This window comes from Crotalus tigris, unplaced genomic scaffold (genome assembly GCF_016545835.1).
Source record: "Crotalus tigris isolate CLP2741 ecotype Arizona unplaced genomic scaffold, ASM1654583v1 scf7180000017753.6788120, whole genome shotgun sequence".
Taxonomy (NCBI): domain Eukaryota; kingdom Metazoa; phylum Chordata; class Lepidosauria; order Squamata; family Viperidae; genus Crotalus; species Crotalus tigris.
Window position 1 is genome coordinate 3,428,368 of NW_024096615.1, and position 8,593 is coordinate 3,436,960.

At 40.3% G+C, this 8,593-nt stretch overlaps 1 long non-coding RNA gene across 1 annotated transcript; it reads left to right on the top strand.

Moving 5' to 3' along the window:
- The first annotated feature begins 3,288 nt into the window (after window positions 1-3,288).
- Window positions 3,289-6,334, top strand: LOC120306804. Its single transcript, XR_005556392.1, has 2 exons — window positions 3,289-3,473; window positions 5,278-6,334. It is a non-coding gene; the product is annotated as an uncharacterized LOC120306804 (long non-coding RNA).
- The last annotated feature ends 2,259 nt before the right edge of the window (window positions 6,335-8,593 follow it).

Genomic DNA, 8,593 nt, shown 5'->3' on the forward strand with positions numbered 1-8,593 from the left:
TCCCCAAAGTCCCCAAAGAGGGAACACCACTCAGACCAATTGTCAGCAGCATCAACACTGTCACCTACAACATTGCAAAACATCTAACCACATTATTAGCTCCTCTAGTTGGCAACACCACCCATCACATCAACATTTCATAGGACTTCACCCGCAAGGTTTGGAAAATAAAACTGGAGCTGGATGAGACCCATGGTTTCCTATGATGTGACTTCCCTCTTCACCTGCATTCCAACAACTGAAGCTGTCACAATAGTGAAGAAATGACTGCTACAAGACAGCATCTTAGGTGACAGAACCAACCTCGGCCCAGACCATATATGTGCCTCTGCCTGACCACTACCTATTTTAAATACAATGAAGGTTTCTACAGACAAAAAATGGCTGTGCCATGGGTTCACCTGTTCCCCCATTGTGGCCAATCTCTGCATGGAAGAGGTAGAAACCAAACACCTAAACTCCTTCACAGGAATTTCACTCTCTGATATAGGTATGTGGACAATATTTGGGTCAAAATCAAAACACAAAATTTGGAAGTGGTCACCAAACATATCAACTCTGTGGACAGAAACATCAAATTAACACAGGAAGATGTTAAGGAAAATAGTCTAGCCTTCCTGGACTGTGCAATACACATTAAGGAAAATAGAAGCCTTAACACTGAAACCCCCCCCCCACAGATCAGTATTTACATTTTGATTCTCACCACCCACTGGAGCACAAAATGGGAGTTATCAAAACCCTACCCCACCAAGCTGAAGGTTTGCCTACCAGTAGAGATGGAAAAGAAAAAAAACTAAAACACATCAAGGAAGTCCTCAGAACTTGTGGCTATTCCAAGCTGGCCTTCATCAAATCCCCAAAAAAGACCCAGGAGGGGCTCATCCGTAACAGACAATGAAAACAATAAATGAAGCAATGTAGTCATTCCATACATTGCAGAAATATCAGAAAAGCCCAGGAGAAACTTCAGCCAACACAACATACATGTCAGAAACCTTTTCAATGTTTCTTTTCAGGGCTCTGCCATTCTAGTGGGAGGGGGAAGGCTTTGCTCTGCTGGGAGGAGGGGGGGGGTTGATGGATTTATTTCATCTGCTTTGTTCCCTCTAGACTTTGATGTATCTTTTTGGGTGTGAAAGGGGGAAAAGAATGTACTGGGAGCCATCTGCCTTATCTCCACTCCATTGTGAGATCCAGTGAAGCACCTGGGAACCATCCCTTATCAGCTCTGGTTCCCATAACAACTTCGCACCTGTGGATGGCTGGACTCGAACTGGACAATTGGGCTCTGGGTGGGGTTTTGTGAACAAAAGTTTTAATGTAGCAATTTGCATGGGAGATGTTTAAATCTTGCTTTGTTCTCCTGCTATCACTAACTCTCAAGAGCAAGGAAGCACAGAAAAACACATTTCAAGATGCTGACTCATATACATCAGTCCAGGTTCCATCTGTAACTCATTTCCCCCCCTCCTTATTTCTTGGACCACTGAACCTTACCTTGCTCTTTTCATGTAAGCAATCTCCTGTATATTCGACATGAGACATTGCTTTTTCAATATACATGAAACACTTGCTTTTATGTAAATAATTTCCTGATATGAGGCACTTGTAAGGTTGCTTGCATGTAAGCAAATGTATATAAAATGGCTACAAACTAACACTACTAATGTCAAACTTAAGCATAATAAAATCATAACATAATAAAACCATAAGCATAATAAAATCATAATTACAATTAAGGTCCCTTCAAAACTATTTGGAAAAACCAAAGAGATCATTGTCGATTTCAGAAAAGGCAGGCACAGCCACACTTCTCTGTGCATTAATGATTCACCTGTGGAGATGGTTACCAGCATCAAATTCCTGGGTGTGCAGCTAACGAGTAGGCTGGTTTGGTCGCTCAACAGTGAGAAACTGGTGAAGCGGGCACAGCAGCACCTGAATTTTCTGTGTCGCATGAGAAAAGCACATCTTCCTTCCCCTGTCCTGACCACTTTCTACAGGGGGACAATCAAGAGCATCCTGTCATACAGCATCACAGTCTGGTTTGGAAGCATCACTGTTTCAGACAGGAAGGTGGTGCAGAGAATGTTGAGGATGGCTGAAAAGATCATTGGCAGCTCCCTCCCTCCCATCCAGGACATAGCACAGAAGCATTGCTTGAGCAGGGTCTGTAAGATCATCTGAGACACTACACATCCTCTTCACGACCTGTTTTCCTTGTTAACTTCTGGGAGGAGGCTTCGTGGTATCCAAAGCGGAACATCTGGATTCAGCCATAGTTTCATTCCATACAGCATTAACCTTGTGAACTCTCAAGCTTCCTCCTTCCGTTATATATTCAAGTTGGACAGTATTTAATATTTATTTGTTATGTATATATAGGGGTGTGGGTCTATACATATGTTGTACATAGTATGTTTAGGTGTGTATCATTTATGTGTTTCACTTTGAGAGTGGGCAACTAAATTTCATTTTTGATGTGTGCTGTTGTGCCCACAGTAAAAAAATGACAATAAAGGTTATCTTATCTATCTTATCTTATTTCCCCATAGGCCTTCATTAGATCTCATTTCACAGCAATGTCTTTATTATGTGCCATCAAGTCATTTTTAACTCCTAGAGACCACATAGATCATGGGTGTCAAACTCAATCACATTGAAGGAAATAAAAGTTAAGGAAATAAAAGTTATTCTTTTAATAATTGTAGAAATAATTGTAGAAATGTAATGCCATTATATGAAACTGTCTCTTTAGTACAAATGTAATGCTGTAACACAAATGTAACAATGCAATGCCAATATATGACCAAATGTTTACTATATCCTGCCTAAAAATCTCCCGGACCACAGGAACTTACAGTTTGAGTGGAAATCCTACTATCAAAGAAGGGGATTTTAACCCAAAGTGAGAATTCCAAATAAACAAGATAACAGCAGATGGACGGAAGAGGTCAGGTTAACAAAGTACAACTTCAGAGAACACCATAAAGATGAAAGAGCTGTTTAGATGTGACAATGCATTGTAGGGCTATAAAATGCAAAACCTGAAACCAGGTCAGTGTGCTCCTGGAATCCAATCCATAGGGAAGGATCCAGGGGGCAAACACTCCTCTCTTCTATTCTTTCTCTTTTCTCTTTTATTCTGTTTCTGTTATTCTCCAATAAACCTTTGTTTTGTTAACCAGACTTGTCTTCGTATTGTGAGTATCAAAATTTGGGGTTTTTACATCTCACAATCTTGGTGGAGAATGTGGGCATTAAGAGCTTCTAGGAGACACTGTTCTCAGTAAAATCAGGAGCGCGCCTGTTGATTTCAACTGCCTGAAGTTATCTGAGATCTAGTTTCCCTTTGCAGGCTCCGAGCCAAACTAAATTGACAACTCTGGTTTACAAAAATCAAAGGACAGGAAATAGGAAGAAAGTCAACAACTGAAGCCCAGACCAGGTAACCCAGTGCACTGGCCCAGGTAAGGAACTTTTGCCCTGAAGGAGGGAAGCATGCAATTGTACCTGGGTGGTCAGGAGAGCGATTGTGGGAGGATTTCTGCGATAACGGCTGTGTAAGTGTGATGGGCTGTGTTCTGGGAACACTGGTAAGTCCAGAGGAGTGCGAACCTGAAAGGTTGAGGTCCCTTACACCTGCAAGGGGAAGGCCAGCCTGAAGGGAAGCAAACTGGCGTTAAGAGTTTTGAGTTAAGAGTTTTGAGTGGCCGTCAAATCAAGAACCTCAGGGAACCATAATCAGGAAAACTCTCAAGAAGATGGGCTTGTTGTTGTAAGTCATTGTTGTAAACCTAAAGAAAAAATAACTGTAAAATTAAGTAGCTTCAAACAGGAAAACCCATCTTGCTAGCAGCAGATGCCTTGTGTCTGTGAATGGGTTTCCCAGGCTCTGCCCATGTGGAGCTAGGGTAGAAAAGGAAGTTTTGGGAAATAAGGGGAATGAGAGAAATGTGTGTTTGTCTCTGTGTGTGAGTGAGAAGACCTTTTTCCCAATCAGTTTTCTGTTCTCTTTTCCTTGTCTTGGTACGTATATGTGTGTCAGAGTCTTTGTGTGTGAAGTAAATATGACTGTTACTAACCTCAAGAGAAAAGAAGATACCAAAAGAAATAACCTCACTCTGTTTGTCTGGCCAACAAAGTGAAGAAAGATGTGTTTGTTTGTTTATTTATTTTTTTCTCTCCCTCTTAAGGACAGCCCAAAGTTACCTGCTCAGGCAGGAAATCCTATACCATTTTCTTGTCTATTCTGCTCTCTCCCTTTTGCAAATGTTAAGTGTGTTAATGCCTTTTCAAACTCTATCTGCTTTTTCTGGCTGTGTTGCTTTGAGAGGGAGAGAGGGAGAGAGAGAAAGGAGAAGGGGGGGGGTTGATCTTTTTAACTTTTTCTCTGCTTAGAATTCAGGTTTGAGAAAGGTGGGGTGGCTGTGAAAATTTAATGCCCACTTTTGCAATTTTTTTTATTCAAAAGAGGGGTCAGTAATTGTTGGACAACTTTTTTTTGGAAATTTTTGAGTTTAAATTGTTTAATATCAACCAAAAGAAATGAAATTGTTTTGCATAGATTTATAAATGTATTGTTTGCTTAGATTTGTAAATGTTTTCCCTATTTAATGGAAATTTAATGGAAATCTGTTTCCATCTGAATGGAATTTGATTAAATTGGAATTTGACTAACTTTATATTAAAAGCAATACTAGAGTTTGGAAAAAAAAACTCTAGTATTTCAGTAACTCAGAATATCTTATTAAGCTTGTTTATTTTTTGTGAAGTTAAAACAAAGAAGCTGAGAAAAAAATTGGGATTATAAATAGCTATGCTGTTTTGAGTAAAGATTTGTATGCAAAACTGTTTTAAAAAAAGCTTGTGTTAGTTAACAAATGCAAACAGGGTTTGGTGAGCTCTCCTTTGTTGGTTCTTCGCTAGGTAATTTATTTATAAACAAGGACAAAGGTTGGAGGAGGTTTTGACTCAGAAGTGGGGGGGAGGAGAAAGGCAGCCAGTGGCATTTTTATCTAAAATTTACATTTGGGAACATCTTGGTGGTTAGCATTTCTTATCAAGTGTAGACAATTTTAATCAGGAAGCCTAAAGGAGGTATATACTTGTTCATAGCAAAGTAGTTGAGAAAAGAAAAGAACAAGAAAAAGAGACATAATGAAGATACGATAGTAGACGGGGAAGGAGGGATTACCAAGAATTGAATTAAAAGATAAAATAATTAGAAAATATGTACTTGAATTGTCCAGATGTTTTTCTCTCCTGCAACAGAAAGGCATTCTTGCCCAAACTCCTTGGACTTTGTAGTACACCAATACAAAGCAGGACAGTGGGTGTTGATAAAAGCCTGGAGAGAGGAAAAACTAACTCCAACCTGGGAAGGACTTTACATCATCTTGTTAACCACTGAGACAGCTATCAGGACAGCTGAAAAAGGTTGGACCATTACTCCCAAGTAAAAGGGCCTGTGCCAGCCCCAGAGGAGTGGAAGGTGGAATCTCACCAAGGAGATTCACTGAAGCTAAAGTTCCGAAGGACTTCATGGACTAATAGTCAATCTTCCTGACAGAAAGGGGGGTAATAGAGGAAAAAGGACTAAACTTTATATTTCTTTTTCTATCTAGAACCAAAGGAAAACCAAGACCTCCTGCATGTGCTGATTTTGTGGGTATCTTTGTGGGTGTTGTTGCTGTTCTCACTGTATTAATTGTGTTCAGTGCACAGGGTGTGAGATAGAGTGTTATATTAAGTCTTAGAAGATGTATTGGAACATTACAAGGTGGTATGTCTGGGGGGGGGGTTCTTATTATACTCTTAAAAACTGTCCAACCATTAGAGTCATTTAAGCAATGTGTAAAAATGACAAAGGGAGAAGGAGAAAATATACACTAACTCCAAGTATGTTTATGGAGTCTTGAATACAGGTGGAAGAAGAAAAAAGAAGAAGTTATGCTAGAGTGGCAGAAGGGAAGAAAGGAACTGGTAATAAAAGAAAGAAACAGGAAAGTTGTTTTAAGTTGGTTTGCACAGACTTGTGAATTGCATGCATTAAGCAGGGAGACTGCCATTAAAGTGGTCAGCCCAAACGTGTGAATTGTATGCCTTAACACAAGCCTTAGAATGTTGAAGGAATAAGAATGTACTAAAGATGGGAGGTGGATGTTGCAAGATGGGAGAGGGATGTTGAAAAGAAAAAACAACAATAAAACAATGGCTAGAACACAGAAGCAGCCACTGAAGGGGGGTCGCAAGGGATGATTAATATTTTCTAAAACAGGATGGTTGTATTTATACTTTAGTTAAACAAATATGTGATAAAATTCAAGTTTAAAAAAAAAGCTTTACAACATTTAGTGGTGAGACCATGTCAATATAGGCCTCAACTGGAAAGTTGTTTTTGTTTCTTTGAAATGATGTATGGGAGGCTTTTGTTACATGAAGGTTCAAGAATGTCAATGAAGAAGAGAAGAAAGTTACTCAGCATTTGCATAATGTGGTGCAGGTTTTGTCTTCTATCTCAGTACAGGCCCAGGCTGCCTTACCACCTGTCTCTGGCCATTGTTCCTGGAGAGTGGATTCAGGTGAAAAGAACTGTCACCTAGAAATACCAGTCCTGAGTGGTCTCAATCATGCCAAGTCCTCCTGATTTAAGGAATCAAGGCGTGAGTCCATGGAAAGTCCCATCATATCCTCTCCAGTGACAAACTCTGCAGCTGGACGGCCTGAAAATGAAATTTCAACCTGCCTCACCTGTTGAATTGTTTCCATCTAAGTGGGAGAAAAACTTCAATGGATTGGACGTGTTCCTAGAACCTGGACTATGTGTTGAAAAGTTTTTCTTCTGCTACTGTTGTTTCCTTAGTACTTTCTTTGGTAGAAGGAAGGACCATGGGCCCAATACTTTAAGGAACATTGGGGAAAGAAGACTCAGAATATGAAAACTTGCTTGCACAGGAATCTAAAGAAAATATAGGAAGTTATGAACTGTTAAAAGTATAAAAGAATAAATTCAGGTGGAAAAGAAAAAGGGGGGATTGAAGGAAATAAAAGTTAAGGAAATAAAAGTTATTCTTTTAATAATTGTAGAAATAATTGTAGAAATGTAATGCCATTATATGAAACTGTCTCTTTAGTACAAATGTAATGCTGTAACACAAATGTAACAATGCAATGCCAATATATGACCAAATGTTTACTATATCCTGCCTAAAAATCTCCCGGACACAGGAACTTACACTTTGAGTGGAAATCCTACTATCAAAGAAGGGGATTTTAACCCAAAGTGAGAATTCCAAATAAACAAGATAACAGCAGATGGACGGAAGAGGTCAGGTTAACAAAGTACAACTTCAGAGAACACCATAAAGATGAAAGAGCTGTTTAGATGTGACAATGCATTGTAGGGCTATAAAATGCAAAACCTGAAACCAGGTCAGTGTGCTCCTGGAATCCAATCCATAGGGAAGGATCCAGGGGGCCGCGTTTGCAAACGCTCCTCTCTTCTATTCTTTCTCTTTTCTCTTTTATTCTGTTTCTGTTATTCTCCAATAAACCTTTGTTTTGTTAACCAGACTTGTCTTCATATTGTGAGTATCAAAATTTGGGGTTTTTACATCTCACAACATCACATGACATATCGTGATTTATTGTGATGTTTTTTGCTTTTGTGGAGCCGGGGTGGGCGTGGCCTGCATGTGACACATCCGGCCCATGGGCCGCCAGTTTGACACCCCTGACATAGACAGAGTTTCTCCATGATGATCTATTATTTGCCTATTCTTTCAAGGTCTCTTAATGATGCATTCATCATCACTGAGCATAGCAATGTCTGCCATGAATAAAATAAAGCTTTGGTCCTGGGGCTACATTGAAAGGCACAAACTTCTTCCATTTAAGTGTATATGTTATTTTGTACATTCCTGAGAACATTTAAGAAAATGGCATTTTGTTAATAAGTATGTGTTAGATGCCTGCTATAAATTAATAACACTTAAATCACAGACATATTGTGCTTTAGATGCTTTGGTATCAAGTTTCCTTTTTGGGAATCTATGTGCATCTCCCTCTCTTTGGAATGGGATATTTAGGCACAAATCCTTGGCTGCATCTCCTTCACCCCTGCCACTGACTTCAGCCCATTTATAGCCAGCTTTCCTCCTCTGTAGGCCCTCCTCTGGCCATTCTCCATGGCCAATGAGCCCCTTGCCCTTCAACTCAATCCATTACTCAGTCCATTCACCAGACACCCTTTGTCCTGGGCCTTTGGCTGCATGGGATAAATAGCCCCCAACCAATTGGGTGGCAGGTAGAAGCCATGGTGCTGTGGGGGTAGCATGTGATGGCCGATTGAAGGGGCTGTGGGAGGTCAATGTGCACCAAGCTGTCTTTGTGAAGCCCCCTTGAGGTGCCCCTCCCTCCCTTCCTGGTTCCCCCAACACATTCTCACCTGTCTGCTCCCTCAGTGGTCCTGGGAGCTGCTATTCCCACCACCACTCCCCCTCCCTCCAGTCCTGGTGATAGATCTGCAAGGTCCCAAAACTTGCAGAGCAGCCACAGTACTTTTTTAAAAAAAATCTTGCATTGCATG